The sequence below is a fragment of the Rhinolophus ferrumequinum genome, chromosome 11 (genome assembly GCF_004115265.2).
Source record: "Rhinolophus ferrumequinum isolate MPI-CBG mRhiFer1 chromosome 11, mRhiFer1_v1.p, whole genome shotgun sequence".
NCBI lineage: Eukaryota > Metazoa > Chordata > Mammalia > Chiroptera > Rhinolophidae > Rhinolophus > Rhinolophus ferrumequinum.
Window position 1 is genome coordinate 56,471,145 of NC_046294.1, and position 20,230 is coordinate 56,491,374.

Genomic DNA, 20,230 nt, shown 5'->3' on the forward strand with positions numbered 1-20,230 from the left:
GACAACAACTTGACTTGGAAAAAAAAGTCCTGGAAGTACACACTGTTCCCCAATAAAGTCCTGTTCCCCCTCCCCAATAAAATCTTTAAAAATAAATAAATAAATAAATAAATAAATGAACAAGAAAATTGTGATGTATAAGAACAATAAGGTTAGTTCATTCATTTATTATTTTCTTTAGATTCCACATATAAGTGAGATCATATGGTATTTGTCTTTCTCTGTCTGACTTATTTCACTTAATGTAATGTTCTCTAGGTCTATCCATATTGTTGCAAATGGTAAAATTTCATTCTTCTTTATGGCTGCATAATATTCCATTGTATAAATGTACCACAGTTTCTACCAATCCAGTCGTCTACCAATGGGCATTTCGGTTGTTTCCATGTCTTGGCTATTGATAAAAAAGTAATTGGGTAGGATGGAAGGCAAGCTGAGTGGTCAGAGTGGGCCTTTCTGAGGAGGTTATATTTAAATTGAGCCTGAGATACCAAATATGCAAAGAGCCAGGAAAAATCTTTTTCAGCAGAGGCCTCCAAGTGGGAGAAGGGCTTGGTATGTGTAGAGAAATTAAAGGGGTATGAAATGAGAGTGGAGAGGCTGACAGAAGACATATTAAGCAGAGTTTCGTAAGGTTGGACTATGGATTTTACTTTAAGTGCAATTCATTAAGTATTCAACAAACACAGATTGAGTGCCTAATATGTGCCAGGCACTATTCTGAGCTCTGGACAAAGTTACATTGTAGCAGGAAGACAGGCAGTAGATAAAATAAATATGTAAAATAGCATTTTTAGATAGTGCTAAGGAGCATATTTTAACAAACTGAAAAAGGCGTTAAGAAGTGTTGGGTTGCTGTTTTAGATAAGAGTGGCTGAATAAGGCCTCCCTGAAAAAAAAACTACATTGAAGTAAAGATTTGAAGTGTCCATGTGCTCTCCAGGGACAGAGCCCTGGGCCACTTCAATATTTAGAGGTCGGGGAAGATGAAAAGCACCAGGAAAGGGGAATGACGAGAAGCATCTGGAAAAGGAAGAGAAAAGCAAGAGAAAACTGGGAAATGTGTCAGGCAGAAGAGAGCCCAAAAGTGTGAAATGCTACAGATGGTAAGTAAAGCTGAGGACTGAGGCAGGATGATTGGACTTTGTAACATAGAGATCATTAGTCACCTTGAGAAGAATAGTTTCACTGCTGTAGTGGAAGCAAAACCCTGGTGGGAGTTTGTTCAGGAGAGAGTTGGAGGAAGGGAACTGGAGACCCTGAAAGTAGACACCACTTTCAAGAAGCTTTGACATAAGGTAAGGGGACGACATGGGGCAATGGCCACAGGGGAAGTTAGAGCAAAAGAGAGTTTTTCCTGTAACTTGTTTTAAATGTTCAAACCTACAGAAAAGTTGAACAAATAGCATGATACCCATACATCCTTCACTTGATTGCAACAATTATTGACATTTTGCCGTATTTGCTTTCCCTCCAGAGCAGAGGGGTTTTTTTGTAAACCTTTTCTTCAAAATGTGAAATATAATGCATACACATTGTGGGGACAGAGCCAGGAGTGCAGTTTCCAGGATCTCGCCCTCATGTGAAGAGGTGCTCACTCGGGTAGTAAATGGCCATCAACTGTGATTGGATGGCCATCAGCTGTGGCCAGTTGGCTGTCAGCTGTAACCAGTGAGCCATTGGCCACTAATATAACTGCCATGGCTATGCTAGCAGAAAATGGGGGCTAGCAAGAAGATGGTGGCTGAGCTAGCAAGCTCGGATTGCAGTTAGCACGGCGGATTGCAGCTAGCAAGTGAGGTTGGTTGGCAGAGAAGATGACGGCGGATTGTGACGAATAGTGTGGTTCCTGCTTCCTGTGTCTCCAACCCAGCCGCCAGCGAGAATATTCTGGTATGACTCCCCTATCTATGGCTCTGTGGGTGTTCCTTTTTGGCCTCACCATATCCTGCGTTCTTAGAAGGGGAGCGGGACTAGAGACCCCACATGCCACCCTGCATGACACACAGAAAAGTCCACGAAACAAAATGTGTCATTTAGTGAATGATCACAAAGGAAACACTCACGTAACCACCACCAATACCAAGAAATAGAGCCTGCGGGCATCCCCAAAGTCCCTTGGCCTCCTCCCTCCCAAAAAGTAACCACCTCTCAAAAGTCACCACCATCCTGAATTTTCATAGTATGCCTTCGTGCTTTCTTTTATAGTTTTACTGTATACTAATGAATTCCTAAACACTCTAGTTTGTGCTTGTTTTTGAGCTTCGAGGATGGAATGCTCCAGTGACATTCTTTTATATCTGACTTCTTTGTCTCAATAGGCTATGTGTTTATTTCTTCATTGTATAGTATTCTGTAATTAAAATATGCCATTTATTATTCATTGCACTGTTTATGGTCATACTATTTCCAGTTTTTTGCTCTTATGAATAATGCTGCATGCTGCTATGAACATGTTTGCACAGGTATGCATGTGTTTCTATTGGGTACGTTCCTAGGAGCAGAATTGCTGGGTCATAGGTATGTGTATATGCCCCTTACTTCTATAACTAATACCAAAGAGTTTTCCTCATGGGTTGAACCAATTTACACTCTCTTCAGCAATGTATGAACTGTCCACAACATTTTCCTTCTTTTCTTTTTTAATACTTAAAATTTCAGTGGTATGTTGTAGTAGATCGTTATGGTTTTAATTAACATTTCCCTGAATACTGATGTTTATTGGCCATTTAGATATCCTTTTATATGAAGTGCCTGTCGAAGATTTTTGTCCATTTATAAAATTGGATTTTGTTTGACTTTTTGTTACTGATTTGGAAGTGTTATCCCTAAATAACTAGATAAAAGTCCTAGTAAATTATATGTGTTGCACATATCTTCTCTCAATCTGTGTTTTGTCTTTTCATTTTTCAAATGCTATCTCTGGATAAATATAAGTTCTTCATTTTAATGTAGTCAACTGTTCAGTCTTTTCCTGTATTGTGCTTTTTTGGGGGTTCTGTTTAGGAACTATTCATCTACCTCAAAGTACATACTCTCCTATGTATCTCCTACAAGTTGTATTGTTCTGCTTTTCATATTTACAGCTACAATCTACCTGGTGTTGAGTTTTGTATGTTGTCTTTCTTTTTTATAGCTAATGGATATCTAATGACCCAGCATCACTTATTGAAAAACTGTCCTTTCCCCACTGTTTTGAAGTGCCACCTTTGTTATAAATCAAGTGTTATTGTAGCAGTGTGTTTCTGGATTTTGTGTTCTATTCCAGTGGTCCTTTTTCTTTCCTTGCAGCATTACCATATTGACTTAATTACTATAGCTTCATAATAAGTCTTGATATCTGAGAGAGCAATTACTCCTACCTTGTTCTTTTTCTTTATATTTTTTTACTTATTTTTCAAAAGTATGTTGGCTCGTATTTACTTGTTCTTTCCATGTCCCTATAAAGTTTAGAATCAGCATGGAGTTTCATAAATGAAACAAAACAAGTCTTTTTGGGATTTGGATTGAAATTGCATTGAACCTACAGATAATAGGGGTGAATTGTCATCTTTAAAATCATTGAGTCTTCCAATCTATGAACATAGTATAAACTTCTCTTTATTTAATTCTTTAATTTCTCTCAATAAATTTTATAGTTTTCTGTGTAGAGATCTTGCACATTTTTTTTTGGCATGAATTTGTTCCTAAGTATTTGAAACTTTAAAAAAATTAATACCTAAATACCTTTCCCCTTTCTACTTTTTATTTCTCTCATTTTTTTCCAGTAAGGAGTTATAAGCAGGAGGGCTGTCTAATCTGATTATGATGTTAAAGATTCCATTGGCTGCAAAAGTAGAACCAAAGAAACTTTTTAGGAGTTCAGTACAATAGTCCAGATTCCAAAAGATGGTGGCTTGGGCTAAGAGAATGGCGGAAGACATGGACAGAAGTGGATATACTGGAAATACATTTTGAAGGTAAAATATGTGGTAGAGAACAGGTTGATCATATTGTGTTAAAGATTTGCAAACTTCTTGGAAATCTTAGAATATAAGAATCATGGTTAGAAAGGACCACAAATATGATCAAGTGTTACTCTAAAGCTATCTTTTATCAGGTTCACTCCAACTTTCTAACCACATCCAGTGATAAAGAACTCATTATCTCCACTAGCACTCCATTTCATATCTTCAATTCAATCCACGAACCCTGCTCTTTGTCAAGTACTGGGTAGGGCCCTAAGAAACATGGATAATCAAGATTCACTCCCCTCTCTTGGGAAGCTTAAACAAAGGGACAGCTCTTAGAAAGTCTCTTTCCTGGCAGATACGCCCTCTAGTTTTTTGTCTGTATTCTCATATAGAACAAGGCTGATCTCCCTTCTTACGCTGCTCACTCTTCAGATATTTGTCAAGGTGATCATAGCCTTTGGGGTTTCTAATCTCCACTACCTTCTTGTCCTTTGTTTTGCATTGTTTTGTTTTCGCCTGATCTGACACCAAGTTCACTCTTAATCCAGGTCCAAATTTGAGAAACTTGAAACTTGTATTTTTGTGTTATTTTCTGAAGAGTTATTATGTCAATTCTCTACCTTTACTCCATAATTTAATACCTGGGGAATTGATGTTCATTTATTTATAGGTAGGTATTATTGTTCATATTTTTTATTTTGGCTTAGTTCTTACTTTTTTACTCTCTTCATTAAGGACTTAGTACAGGAAGTGTATAATTAGCTCTGGGAACAAAAGACTAAACAGCTGTCCAATCAATTACCTTGCTAGGCTTAGCAAACACTACCTGGTTACAGTAATAAAAGCATTTATTCAATGAAAAGACTGAAAATAAAATAATAATGCATATGGAAAGAAGCTAGGAGTTGATTAGTGTTGAGTGAAATATAAATACATGATTTCTCCAGGAGAAACAATGATACAGTCTCCTTCGGCAGATACTACATAACATCCGGTTTTAAATAAGCAGACTTTTTAATTTTTTTCACAACAGCCCATTACTCTTCCAAAGTAGTTATGTTAATTATGTGTTCACAATCCCAATCCAATTTAACAGTCAATATGTTTAATGAAGATGTTATCTTCTTGGTGAGACATTTTTGCGTAACATTTGAATATGACTATATTTGCAGTGTTAAAAGTCTTAATACAATTTGACATGTTTTCCCAAATGAGTTGCAGAGAAATGACAGGGGGGAAAGGAAGAGGTTTTATTCTGTAAAGAGGGTGATCCTGGTCAATTCAGAATGGAGACAGCTGTGAGTTATAATGTGTTCCTCTGAGAATGGTCATATTTCAACTACACTGACGATACGGTAGCTCAGGGACTAATTCCTGGTGCTTTGCAAGTGTTGTGGGCAGTTTGCTTTCCTGCATGATGTAAGATAATTTTTTCTCCCTAAACCTTCTCTTTAATCCTGGGTAACTTGGAATAGTATAAAGAGCATTGGTTTTGCAGTCAGATATGTCTAATTTTGAATTCTGATCTGAATCAGGACAACTCAATGGCTTTTTCAATTTTGCACATGTTACTTAACTTTTCTAATTTGATTCATTAATATTTAAATAGATTATAATATTCCCCTATTAAGGTTACTATGAAATTGAATGAATGCAACCTGTGTATGTGTATCATTTTCATTTATTCAATTTTCACCTTTTTTTAACCTTTTAAACCGCAATTACTTTTGCACCAACCTATATATATGTAACAAAAACCCTTACTTTTAGCAGGTGTATAGTAATGTTAGAGGCCAATTCCCTACCATGTGTTCCCTTTCTTTTCAATCCATTCATTTGCCTAAAGTACTTCTTTCTTTCGTATCAGACATTTATTGGATCATCAAGTTCTGTTGATTCTGTTTCTAAAATACTTTCCAAATTGTATTCATCATCACCATTGTTTCTGGCAATGGCTTAGTTCAGAATACTTTGTCTCTTGACTAGATTATTGCAACAACTTTTTAACAGATTTATTTCCCTCCCTCCTGTCTTGCCACTTCCAAGCCATGTGCCATACTGTCTAAACACTTCTCAAAACACAGTTCTGATTATGACTCAACTTCTCCTGCCTAAATATTTTTAATGACCAATCTTTTTTTTTTTTAATAAGGTTTAATTTTCTTACTTCTTGGGGGAATATTCCTTTTATCTCTGTTTTCTTTTTTTTCAATTTGGGAATAGTGTGTTTTTCCAGGATGTCAAGTTGCTGTTTGTGGGGGGTGCAGCTCAGCTCCAAGTTAAGTTGTTGTTTTTCACTCTAGTTGTGGAGGGTACAGGTCACTGGCCCATGTAGGACTCGAACTGGTGTTATGAACATTGCGCTCCAACCACTGATACAACCAGCCACCAAGCTCCAAGCTCAATCCTTTGCCTTTCACTGGTGCATGTGGGAATCCAACTGGCCACCTTGGTGTTATGAGTGCCATGCTGTAACCACTGAGCCATCTGGCCGCCCCTATTGACCAATCTTTATTGCCCAGATCTTGTCTTCATCTTTTGTCTCAATGTCAAATAGGGTATTCTATGTTAACCACCCTCTTCTATGAGCTTCTTTAATTTTCTGTGATTGGATTAGGTGATGGCAAACTTTCTGAACAAAAAAGATCTATAAGTGGCTTTTAAACATATGATAAAGATGTTCAACTTGATTTAAAATAAGATCTGAAAAACAAAACTAAGTAAGATATTTTCATCAGTTTGGCAAAGATCAAAAAAGTTGACATTACATTTTTTGGCTGGGATGCGGGGAAACATTCTCATACATTGTTGATGGGAATACAAATTGGTACAATCTTTTTGGAGAACAATTTGACAATATCTATCAAAAATGGCCATAACTTTGACCCAGCACCCCATTTACCCTACAGTTATATGTGAAGACTATTCATTGCAGCATTGTAACAGCAAATGTGAAGAATAACCAAAATGTCTATCAATAGGATGATTGTTATGTAAATTGCAGTGTATAAATAAAATGTCATTCTACAGAGCCATTAAAAAGAATGATGCAATCTATGTATACTGATACAGAAAGATCTCTAAAATAAAAGCAAAGTGCAGAGCAGTACATGTAGGATGCTATCATTTGCATAAAAGTTTAAAAGCATAAAATACATAAAAAATTTAAAATATGTATTCAGTATAGTTTATCTCTGGAGTGGTAAACAAAGGATTGAAGGGGGTGGTCCCCTCGGAGGAGACTAACTAGGGACAAGGGACACTTGGTAGAGTGACACTTGATACTCTTCAGTATTATTTGAACTTTTTTTTCCCACCAGGCACATGTATTATTTTTCAAAACTAACAGAACAATGGGTAAGCAAATTATGGCCAATCACCTTGATGATATATGAGACTGGCATTGTGCTACATCTCAAAACAGTCCTATGTCCTATGCTCGAAACAGAGCATTTTCTATTTCTAACAAATAGCTATTAATAAACTGATGATTGATGAGGCTGAGTATCTGGCTAAGGTCCCTGTGTCATTAAGAAGCAGAAGCGATATGAGCCTGGATATATCTGGCACCGACTCCCCAAAGCCTGCCTTGAGAGTACCTACATTGTGAAAAATACCCCATTGTATTCTGAGTAGGATTCTGCATATCTGTGTTGTCTCCCCACTAGCCAGGAAGCTTCTCGAAAACAGGAGCCATTCATCACTTTATTGATTAACTATTATCACAATGACTGGCACATGATAAGTCATCAATGAAAATTTATTGACGTAAAGAATTAGACGATTTTCTTTAAGCAATCAGGTATTTATGAAATGTAAATGCTAGATAGAACCTGCTGTTTTATTTTTCTAAAATGTAAATTACTTTGATGTGTGTCTTCATCATACCAACAATTTAAGAACGAAAAGCAGGATAGTGATGGTAGACATGGCAGCCACAGAATTCAAGAGCAAGCTGTTTTCTTTGATGTTTGGTTTTCCAATGCACAGGAGAATAGTTCATAGTTCACGACGTTCTCAAATATGGGCCTCTCCACACAGCTGACAGGGGCCAACGTGAGACTGACCCTGTGATTTAGCCTGTGAAACATTTTACTAGATGCCTCTTGTTTCTAGCTCCCTTTGGACTTTTATCGCACGTCAGTAAAGAAGCATGTGTCCCCACCAACGCTAGTGACCTGCCTCTGAGATGTGCAAATACTGTGATAGTTAAAGAATTTCTAGAGCAACAGGCAGCCCTAAAAGGCATTTCCTCAAAATCAAACTCAAAGTTACCAGGGATTTTCCAAAATAGTGCTTAAAGCAATGCTTAATTTCCTGAATCTGTAAGAAAGATTTCCTGCAGAAATATTTGATAGGTCTCCACTAATTTCACAGCTTCTCTGGAAGTGGGAGCCCAACAATGGAGAACAGAGAATAGAGTTTGAGTCTATCACCTGGGGCTTAAATCTCGGACCTGTCAGCTTAGAATCCCAGATAATTCCTTCTCCAGTTTCACCTGGAAAAAGCAGAAAAGTACAATGAAAATAGCACATCTTCAATAGACTATAACAGATATAATTCTATTGAATTACATTCAATATAATATAATGAATGCAGGCTGACCACAGTTTAAAACGAGGTTTTGTCAACAACCGGATGTGTGACCTTGGTCAAGTCACTTAATTTCTTTGAGGCTTTGTGTCCTCATTTTGCAATTGTATGGTAAGACTTGATAGATCATCATCAGCATATTTTCAGGCACACAGTAGGTACTCAAAAATTTCTTTGAGCAAACTAAGTGAATCACACTTAAGATGACTGGCATATAGAGGAGTTTAATAAATATTAATTTTCTTTCCACTCTCCACCCTCTCACTTTTAGTTCAGGCTATGTGTTCCCTTTGGTAAATTTTGCCCTTCAAGATTGCTCCCAAATGTCACCAAAGCCTGAAATAAAAATAATAATTAAGGCAAAAAGAGAGCATACAGTAGAAATGTATTCATTTTAGCTTCTAAGCCCCCAAGGGATGACCTTGTGTTTCTATTTGTTTGGTCAAAAATAAATCTGTCCAATGTGGTTTAGCAGAGAAAATTTTTAATTTTTAAAACTGTTTATCTACAGTGTTGCAAGATGGATTAGAAACAACCAACAGAGGGCAACCATTACCAAACGGTGCATCAGAATCTTCTTATACTTTGATTATGAAGGCACCATGGATCAGTAGTTGAGCACATAGCTTTAACCTTTGACCAACCTAGATTAGAGTCCAAACTTTGTTACTTATTTTTCTTTGTGAGTTTGGCAATTAACTAGTCTGAGCCTCAGTGTGCTTATCTGTGAAATGTGGCTAAAAAGAGAACCCACCTCGTGGTTTTTGTAAGTGTTGAATGAAATAATTACTATGCTTGTTATGGTCTTTGGCACAGGGTTCACTCTCAATAAATTGTAGCCATTTTATCATCATAACCCCACCAGGTAGCTACCATTATTGCCTCTATTTCAGAGACAAGGAATCAGAGCCTTGGATGATGAATATAAAAAATATTTAGCATATCAGCAGGCAAATGGTATGTGAACTTAAAAAAAAAAAGAACTTAAAAAAAAAGTTCACTCAAAATATGTGAGCTTAAAAAAAAACAAAAAACTGATCCCCTACCTGCAGATTAGGACCTATGACTAGAACTTCAAGCTGGGTACTGACCCTTTATACTCTGCAGGCATTTTGTATAGAAAGAGGAAACTGAAATAATCTATTCACTTGCCTGTCTACTCCCATGTGCCAGAGTCCCATACAGCTAGCACATAGGCATTGTAGGTGCTTAGTAAATATTTGCTAATCAACGACCGTGGAGTGGGTGAGAATGCAGGGACTCTGTACTGGATCTTCCCTGGCAGGAGCTATGCCAGCTCCCATGCCTGCTGCAGGTCCCCCTTTTCACTGTGACTTTTTTCCTCATCTCAAACCTTCAGGAAAATCAACCCCGAGCACTTCTCCCTGAAAGGTCAGAGGATGTATGTCTTAAGCAAAATAACTGAGCCTTTCTTGAGATGTCAACCCTGCACATTTCACCCAAAGATCAAAAATGGAGCTATTCACACCTCATTGAGGCATGGTAGAGTCCTTATTAAAGGGAGGCAGTAGAAAGGCTATAACATTGTTCGGGATGAACAGGACTCATGTTGTTTTGAAAAGGAACATATTTAAAGCCTAAATAAGTCAATAATTAAAGCTTTGGGGAGCTTAGTTTAACGTACAACAGAAACATAAACATGATCCACATATGATTGTTCTTGGTCAACTAGTGAAATTAATTCCAAATTTGAGTCTCCTTTTGGGGATCATAGTTTGTTTTCTTCTTCTTATGTCTGTGACAGAACAAACATGTAGGAAAGAACTTTGAAATTTTAAAAATGAAAGCATGTCACTTTGTGCATTTCAAAGATAGGAACACCAGTCTAGAAAGGGGAATATTAAAGTAGATAACAGCAGCTTATCTCGTAGGCTCGAATGCTAGCGTTCTGGCCCAATCAATTACTAGCACATGGGGCTGAATAAGCCATATATATACACATATATGTGTGTATATACATATATGTATACATACATACATATGACTGTGGAGAAGATGAAATAGATGGGACTGTCAACTGCTTGGCACAATGATGCATGGTACACAGGATGTGCTCAGTAAATGGTAGTTTTTATTATGAAATAAGAAGGGCTAGAATTAAGGCCAAATCCCTTTATAATTAAGTTCTCTTATCTAAGTGCTCAAGTCCTCAGAAGATGGTCCCCAGAAGCAGGGTTTTATTTGTATGTTTCCAAGGAATTTCCTAGAAGACAATGACTATGAATGATATGAACAGAGTGTGAGATATGAGACGAGAAGAACCGTGGCCCCTGTTCCTGACCCTAACATTTTTAGGCAATGTAACTTTGGACTAATCACCTATCATCTCTGAGATTTGGGTTCTCCATCGAAAAATAATTCCCAGGATTTTTCCGAACAACAAGAGAAATAGGTGGATTATAGCTCTTTATAAATTGTGAAGTACTCTTAAAAATACCAGTGAGTCCTATTGTCTTTGGCCTTGTACTACTTGTGCCCTAAGAACAGAGATACAATGCTGTTAGTGAGGTGCTAGGTTTCCCATCAGTTGGGCTGCAGAGATCTCATGAGCTCACAGCCAATCTTGTATCAGATGCTGAGCCACCAACACTGCAGGGTAGAAGGAGAGGTAAAGGAGAGCCCTGACGTTGGAAGTTCTAGGTCAGCTTTCCCAGATCTGTCAAGCAAGAAACCCTTCACCATATTTTATCCTCATCAGGAAAATTCACCTGCACTTTCAACTTTCTCACAGAAGAAATCCCTCTTCCAAAGGGTTCAGGAACTTGGAGGAAAGGGGGAGGCTGCAGGAAGAAAGTTCTTGCTCAGCACTTTCTTTTCAGAAAATATTCGTTCAATGAGTACAGACTTTTTCATCTTCATATCAATGAAAACAACTGGCATATTTTATGAGCTCTTCTTAGAAGCAGCAGTGTGGTATTATAGAAAGAGTTCTAGAATGACTCAAGGCTTGGCTCAAAGCACCTATCCTTTAATTAATGTGTGACCTTTAGCTGATCACTACTTCCTTTGCACTACAGCCGCTTCTTGAAGCTAACTAAGCCATAAAGATAGCTCACCCTGTGCTTTTACAAACCAGTTTTAATTCCCAATTCCATTCCATCTTGAATTGGTCTCCAAATATTTTTTGGAGACTAGACTGAGTTACTCTAGTCTCCCCTACTGTTGTGAACTCCAACATTGTCTTCTTCATTTGAGAATTTAGTGTCAACGCCTGGACCAGCACATAGTAGGTTCTCAATACATACTTGTTAAATGAATGACTAAAGGAATTAATTTAAAACTCCTGATGAAGCCCCCAAAGTACCCAGCAAAGTACAAAGCAGGTGCTCAAGAAACACATATTGATTAATTCATCTATTATGCATTGGTCATCTCTTCCTGCTGCTTGATTTACATCTTATTTGGGAAGTTGAAATTTCCTGCCATGTTTTCAGTTTTCCAATGGTCACAAATTGCTAGTTCAAACTGCCATATTCTTGGAGACTTCTGGTGTCTCCCCTTGTAGGCAGGCTTTCTGGATTTAGCAAATAAAAATACAGGACACCGTAAATTTGAATTTCAGATAGACAATGAATAATTTTTTACTATAAATATCCCCCATACAACAATTGGTTCATACTTATACTAAGTTATTTTTCACTGTTTATCTGAAATCCAGTGTAACTGAGATCTGTGTTTTATTTGGCAACCCTACTTAGAGGGTCTCACCCCAAGCACCAACACCAACATGGAAGTTGTCATTTCTTAAAATTACACCCTTTAGGCTCTGGCTCATTAATTAGTCAGTTTCCAAACATCCCTAAGGAGACAGCAAGCTGCTTTATCTTCCTTCAAGCACAGGCCTTGCTCAGAGTAATGTGTTGGGGAAGAGAGTCAAGCCCCCCAGTTTCCTGCCTTGTCTTAAGCTTTCTTCATTCTACCAGTGATCTGCTCTCTCGTCTTTGCCATGGGATAGGTGATTGTGGATATTCCATCAGCGCCCAGAAATTAGAACAGCCAAACACTATGATTAGGTTTCACCTGCATTGTACCTGAAACCAGTTTATCCTTACAAATCTCCCTGCTGCTGTCATTGAAACAGAAACTTCACCTCCTTCTCCAAACACCGGAAACATTTTAACCTCTATTTTTTGTGTATCTCCTAGTGTGCCAAGTCTCAAAAAGCATTTCTTGGACCTGCTTCTTCCATTCTCCTTCTGCAGCCAGCCAGTTCTGCCAATTTAGTATGTCATCACCTGGGGCCTGGATTGCGCCAATAGCATCCCAGCCCTCTGGCTCCCTGTATCTGTGCAATTTCTACCAAATTGTTCCTTACATAATGTCCTTTTCCCACCTGGGATTCCCCTTGGGGAAAAGTTGGCATGAGTCTCTATTTCCTGTTTAACGAATCAATACCAGGCTCTACAGTCCAGGTTTCAGGGCCTCAAGCCTATATATTGTCCTGTCTGTGTCTGCCTTCTAGGGACTCATGCAATCCAATTTCATGCAAATCCCTGGGCCTCATCTGTACTTCCGGCTGCATCAGCCTCATCACTGCATTCACTTTGAGTCCCTAAATCATTCCTCCTCCTCTGAGTCAATCCACACCCCTTGCCTCCTTCAAAACCCAGCCCATTGGAAGATTAAAGCCAGTCTTGGGGTGGAGAAGGTCTTTCCAAAGGGAAGAAAGCAAAAGAGGAAAACATAAAGGAATTGTTTAGTAGATTTGACTGCGTAAGAATGAAAAGCTTCTTTATGTCAAAACGTACTATAAACAAAGCAAGAGGAACTAGAAAAAATGTTTACTATATATAGTAGACAAAGTTAATATTCTAAATATAATTTGACAAATCAGTAAGAAACAGACATTCCAAAGAAACTGAAGAAAAGATATTAGTGTCTGACACACAAAGTAGAAGAGGCCAAAAACATGAAAGACCATGAAACCTCAATAGTATTAGAGAAATGCAAATTAAAATAACAAAGCTTCCCTTTCCCTTTATCAAACTGGCATTTTTTTAAAAGGATGACACTGTTGATGTGAGAGCAAGAACAGGATCGTCCAAACATGTTCAGTATCAGTTTCAGGATGGTCTTTCTTGTACTTCTTTAAAATAGTATATATTTGGAAAATCTTATTTTTTTTTATCTTATTAACAGGGTTTTCCAATTTTTCTACAATAAATATGTAATCTTTTTATAGCTAACAATAGGCGTAAATGTATTGTTTAAAATCCTTTAAAAATTAAAGGGAAGATGAGGAGGGATGAGAAGGAAAATACATTATTTTTTTTTAAAGATTTTTATTAGTATATAGCTAACATAGAATACTATATTAGTGTCAGGTGTACACCATAGTTATTCAACATTTATATACCTAAAGAAGTGATCACCATGGTAAGTCCAGCAACCATCTGACACTGTACCACACGATCACAATATTATTGACTGTATTCCCTATGCTGTACATTACATCCCCATGACTTACTTGTTTTATACCTGGAGTTTTGAACCTTTAATTCCCCCTCACCCTTCCCCCCCTTTTTAAATTTTTCAATTACAGTTGTCATTCAATATTGTTTTATATTAGTTTCAAGTGTACAGCATATGGTTAGACATTTATATAATTTCAGAAATGATCCCCATGACGAGTCTAGATCCCACCTGGCACTATACATAGTTATGACCATATTATTGACTATATTCCCTATGCTTTACTTTATGTGCCCATGACTATTTGGTAACTACCAATTTGTACTTCTTAATCCCTTCGCCTCTTTCACTTCATGCTGCTTCCCATCTGGCAACCATCAACTTATTTCCTGCATCTATGAGTCTGTTTCTGTTTTGTTTGTTTATTTATTTTGTTAAGATTCTATATGTAAGTGAGATCATATGGTATTTGTCTTTCTCTGTCTGACTTATTTCACTTACTGTCATACCTCCAGGACCATCCGTGTTGTTGCAGATGGTAAAATTTCATTCTGTTTTATGGTCGAGTAATATTTCATTGTATATACAGGGGTGCCAAAAAAAGGTATACATTTGAATTGTATTCGTCTTTTGTTATCAGTATATATTGAGTATTACAATTTTAATACAGCTTTTCCCTTTCTTAAAATGTGTATACTTTGTTTTGGTACTCTCTGTATGTACCACCTCTTCTTTATACGATTCATCTATTGATGGACACTTAGGTTGCTTCCATATCTTGGCTATTGTAAATAGCGCTGCATTAAACATAGGGGTGCATATATCCTTTCGAATTAGTGTTTTGGATTTCTTTGAATAAATACTCAAAAGTGGAATTGCTGGGTCATAAAGTAGTTCTATTCTTAATTTTTTGAAGAACCTCCAAACCGTTTTCCATAGTGGTCGCACCAATTTGCAATCCCATCAACAGTACATGAGGGTTCCCTTTTCTCAACATGCTCACCAACACTTGTTTTATGATTTATTGATGATAACCATCCTGACAGGTGTGAGATGATATCTCATTGTGATTTTAATTTGCATTTCTTGGGTTATTAGTGATGTTGAGTATCTTTTCATATGTCTATTGGCCATCTGTATGTCCTCTTTGGAGAAATGTCTATTCAGGTCCTGTGCCCATTTTTTAATTGGATTGTTAGGTTTTTGTTTTGTTTCGTTTTGTTTTGTATAAGGACAGAGCAATTTACTTCAGTGACATTGTGGGGGCTCATAAGTCCAACATTTGCAGGGCACGCTGGAGCAGACTAGAAGTTCAGGCATGAGTTGATGTTTCAGTCTTGAGCTCACATTGCACAGGGCAAGACAGCAGACTGGCTGGTGTTTGTTGAGGCTTATTTTTGTCTGTAGCTGATGGTGTTTCCATGTTGCTGGCTTCAGCTCTGAGACTGCCACGGTGAGGAGTATCCATACTGGGGATTTTTAGTTTTTTTGATGTTAAGTTGCATGAATTCTTTATAAATTTTGAATATTAACCCCTTATTAGATGTACATTGGCGAGTATCTTCTCCCATTCAGTAGATTGTCTTTCCATTTTATTGATGGTTTCCTTTGCTGGGCAAAAACTTTTTAGTTTCATGTAGTCCAATTTGTTTATTTTTTTCTATTGTTTCCCTTGCCTGAGGTGACATATCAGAAAAAAATATTACTATGAGCAATGTAAAAGAGTTTACTGCCTATGTTTTCTTCCAGGAGTTTTATGGTTTCAGGTCTTATATTTAAGTCTTTAATCCATTATGAGTTTATTCTTGTATATGAGATCCTGGTTTCATTTTTTTGCGTGTATCTGTCCACTTTTCCCAATGCCATTTATTGACTAGACTGTCTTTACTCCATTGCCTCATTTGTCATAGATTAATTAACCATAAAGGCATGGTTTTATTTTTGGGCTCTCAATTCTGTTCCATTGATCTATGTGTCTGTTTCTATGCCAGTACCATGCTATTTTGATTATTCTAGGCTTGTAATATAGTTTGATATCAGGTATTGTGATATCTCCAACTCCAGCTGTGGCTATTTGGGGTCTTTTATGGTTCCATATAAATTTTAGGATTATTTGTTCTAGTTCTGTGAAAAATGCTATTGGTATTTTGATAGGGGTGGCATTGAATCTATACATTGCTTTGAGTACTATGGACATTTTAATGATGTTAATTCTTCCTATCCATGAGCACAGTATATGCTTCCATTTATTTGTATCATCTTACATTTCTTTCTTCAATGTCTTATAATTTTCTGAGTATAGTTCTTTTACTTCCTTGGTTAAATTTCTTCCTAGGTATTTTATAAATTTATTTTTTGGTGCAATTTTAAATGGGTTTGTTTTAATTTCTCTTTCTGGTAGTTTGTTATTGGTGAATAAAAGTGCAACCAATTTCTGAATATTAATTTTGTATCCTGCTACTTTACTAAATTCACTTATCAGTTCTAATACTTTTTTGGTGGAAACTTTGGGGTTCTCTATGTATAGTATCATATCATCGGCAAATAATGACAGTTTTATTTCTTCCTTTCCAATTTGGATGCCTTTTATTTCTTTTTGTTGTCTGATTGCTGTGGCCAGGAACACCAATACTATGTTGAATAAAAAAGGTGAAAGTGGACATCCTTGTCTTCTTCTTGATCTTAAGGAAAACAATTCTAACTTTTCACCATTGAATATGATGTTAATTGTGGGTTTGTCATATATGACCTTTATTATGTCGTGGTATGTTCCCTCTATTCCCACTTTGCTGACAGTTTTTGTCATAAATGAATGCTGGATTTTGTCGAATGCTTTTTCTGCATTTATTGCTGTGACCATATGATTTTTATCCTTCATTTTGTTTGTGTGATGTATCACATTAATTGATTTATGGATATTGAACCAAACTTGCATCCCAGAAATAAATCCCATTTGATCATGGTGTATATTTTTAATGTGTTGTTGAATTTGGTTTGCTAATATTTTGTTGAGGACTTTTGCATCTATGTTCATCAGTGATATCGGCCTACAATTTTCTTTTCTTTTGTAATGTCTTTGTCTGGCTTTGGAATCAGGGTAATGGTGACCTCGTAAAATAAGGTTGGGAGCCTTCCAACCTCTTGAATTTTTTGGAATAGCTTCAGAGGGATAGGTGTTAATTCTCTTTTGAATGTTTGGTAAAATTCACCTATGAAGTCATTTGGTCCAGGACTTTAGTTTTTGGGGAGTTTTTTGATTATTGATTTGATTTCATTACTACTAATTGGTCTGTTTAGATTTCCTGTTTCTTGTGGATTCAGTCTTGGGAGATTGTATGTTTCTAGGAATTTATCCATTTTTTCCACATGGTTGAATTTGTCAGCATATAATTGTTCCTAGTATTTTCTTATAATTCTTTGTATTTCTGTGATGTCAGTTGTCACTTCTCCTCTTTCATTTCTGATTTTATTATTTGGGTGCTCTCTGTCTTTTCTTGGTGAGTCAGGTTAAAGGTTTATCAATTTTGTTTATCTGTTCAAAAAACCAGCTCTTTGTTTCATTGATGTTTTGTATTGTTTTTTAGACTCTATTTTGTTTATTTCCACTCTGATTTTTATTCTTTGCTTCCTTCTACTCACTTTGGGCTTTGTTTGCTGTTCTCTTTCTAGTTCCTTTAAGTGTAAAATTAGATTGTTTATTTGAGATGTTTGTTTGTTTGTTTCTTGAGGTAGGTTGACATTGCTATGAATTTTCCTCTTATGACTGCTTTTGTTGTATCTCATAGATGGAAAGTACATTATCTTAATTTAGATTGACCTGGTTTAGAAATCCCTGATTGCCACTAACTAGCTGTGATTAAACTTTGAAGGCTAGAATCCTCACTTCTGAGAGCTATTGTTAAGATTAAAACAGAAAAAAAGTATGTAACCTGTTATCATACTACCTGACACTTTGTAAACATTCAAAAAATGATAGTATCTATTATTATTCTGTTGTAGTCTCAGCATATCGTTTCAGTGTTCTGCATGTAGTAGGGGCTAAATTAAAATATCTGACTGATGGTGTGATTTTTTTTTTTAAAACCTGTGCCTTTAATATTCTTCTCTACTGACTCTATTGTCTCTTTCCCTTTTCATTTTCTCCTGCTTATTCAATATCTGTCCTATCCATCCCCTTTCTCCTTCTCATTACTTATTGTCTTATGGAACAATCTTTCACAAGTATTCTGAACAGCATTTTTCAAAAATCAACTCCAAAAGCCACTGCTTTGTCAGCCTTACCCGAAGCTCAGAAGCAATAACAATGGGTCCCCGTGTTCTCCTCACTCATTTTATTAATACATGACTTGAAACTCATCTGTCCTTGGGGGTGCACCTGAGTCTGTTCACATGGGTGCTTCCTGATGACCCATGACATATTTGTCTGCTGGCCATTTCTTTCCTCCAGGCAGAAGTTAATTCTATGTTTCTTGGGCTGCTTCTTGTATATTTGTGTTCATCAGTCTTGTAAATTAGTTTATTGCATTTTCATGTTTGTGTTCATCAGTCTTGTAAATTAAATTTATAACATTTACTAGTCAGCACAATACCTTCCCTTCCCTTCCTCTTCTTCCTCCTTTTCATCTCTTCCATTCCTTTACTCTCCACCTGGGAATATAATTGTTAATTATTCTTTTCTTTTTCTCTGACATAAATTTGTATTTACTTTGGGAAGTAGGATGAATGCTTCTGTGCCTATGATCCATAGGTATGGTATTGACTATATGTCCTCATATTACTTCAGAAACATACACTAAACATTTTAGGGTGACTGATAAGAGATAGTAACAGGGGCAGCTGGTTGGCTCAGTTGGTTAGAGTGCAGTGTTCATAACACCCAGGTCTCCAGTTCAATTCCCACATGGACCGGTGAGCTGCACCCTCCACAACTAGAGTGAAAACAATGACTTGACTTGGAGCTGGAAAAACACAGTGTTCCCCAATATTCCCCAATAAAATTTTTTTTAAAAATTAAGAAAAAGAGATATAATAATAGCAGAATGTGATCATGCAATAAGCACTGGATTCTCCCCTGTATATCCTCATAACTATTAAAGTATATGAGTATGGAGTTTGCCATTAGACCGGATTTGAATTCTGTCTCCAATATTGTATTCGCTGAACTGTTACACCTTTGACTGTAAAAAGATAATAACATCTATCTCAAAATGCAAGAATGAAATGTGTGTAAAGCATATAAAACACAATCTAACTCAGAGTGGGTATAGGGACACTTCCTAACACAAGGGAAAATGTGAATTTCCCCTTCCCTCTTCAAGATTGATTTACTCTATGGGGATTTATAATCAAGTGGAAAAAACAAGACCTACATAGATGAAATGAACACTAAACACAATCAAAATGAATTTATCAAACACGTAGCACTGACTATAAGCGCTTTGCAAACATTACTTCATTTAACCCTCATGACAGTAGTATTATAACTGCAATTTTATGATGGGGAAACCAACATCCCTATAGGTCTCACAGTAAAAGGTGTAGCCCAGGCAATCTGGTACCAGTGTCTATGCTCATATCCGCTGCATCATACTGTTCTCACCCATAGTTGGCACATAGCAGGAACTGAAGAAATATCTTCAAGTCTCTCTTTCTAACCCCTTTGACCAAAGCAGAAAAAAACTACCACACTTCCCCAGAAAAGTATCCCTTACCTATTCTTTGATCAAAACAGTTGGCTGCTTTGCACATAGGCTTAAATTTCAACCCAATATGATGCAAAGGAACCAGGGGAAAACTGAGGCATCTTTTACTGCCAGGGTCTGGTTCCCTCAGGACTAGTGACTCTGTAATAACAAACACCCGTGTGTGAAGCGGATGACATTTTTTAAAGGTCCCTTTGGACTCGATAGTCTGTTTCCTAGAGACTTCACTTGGCAAACCCCTTTTATATTTGTTTTCTTTTATATTTGTTTAATTCTTACAACTGCTTTATGAAGTATCATTTATAGACCTAATTTATACTGAGAAACTGGGGCTCCTAAATGTTCAGTTCCCCCAAGGTCATCCTACCCAGGAAGTGACATAGGACTATGAACTTTGGACTATCCAAAGTCACCGAGGTTTCCATTATCCTACTCTTAGAGATGGCTGGGCTGGAAATCTTTCCCTTATCACCACTGGGCCTACACACCTCAGCTGCACACTGAGTTCTGACAACTTGTGTGAACCCAGGTGTACTGTGAAGGAGTATG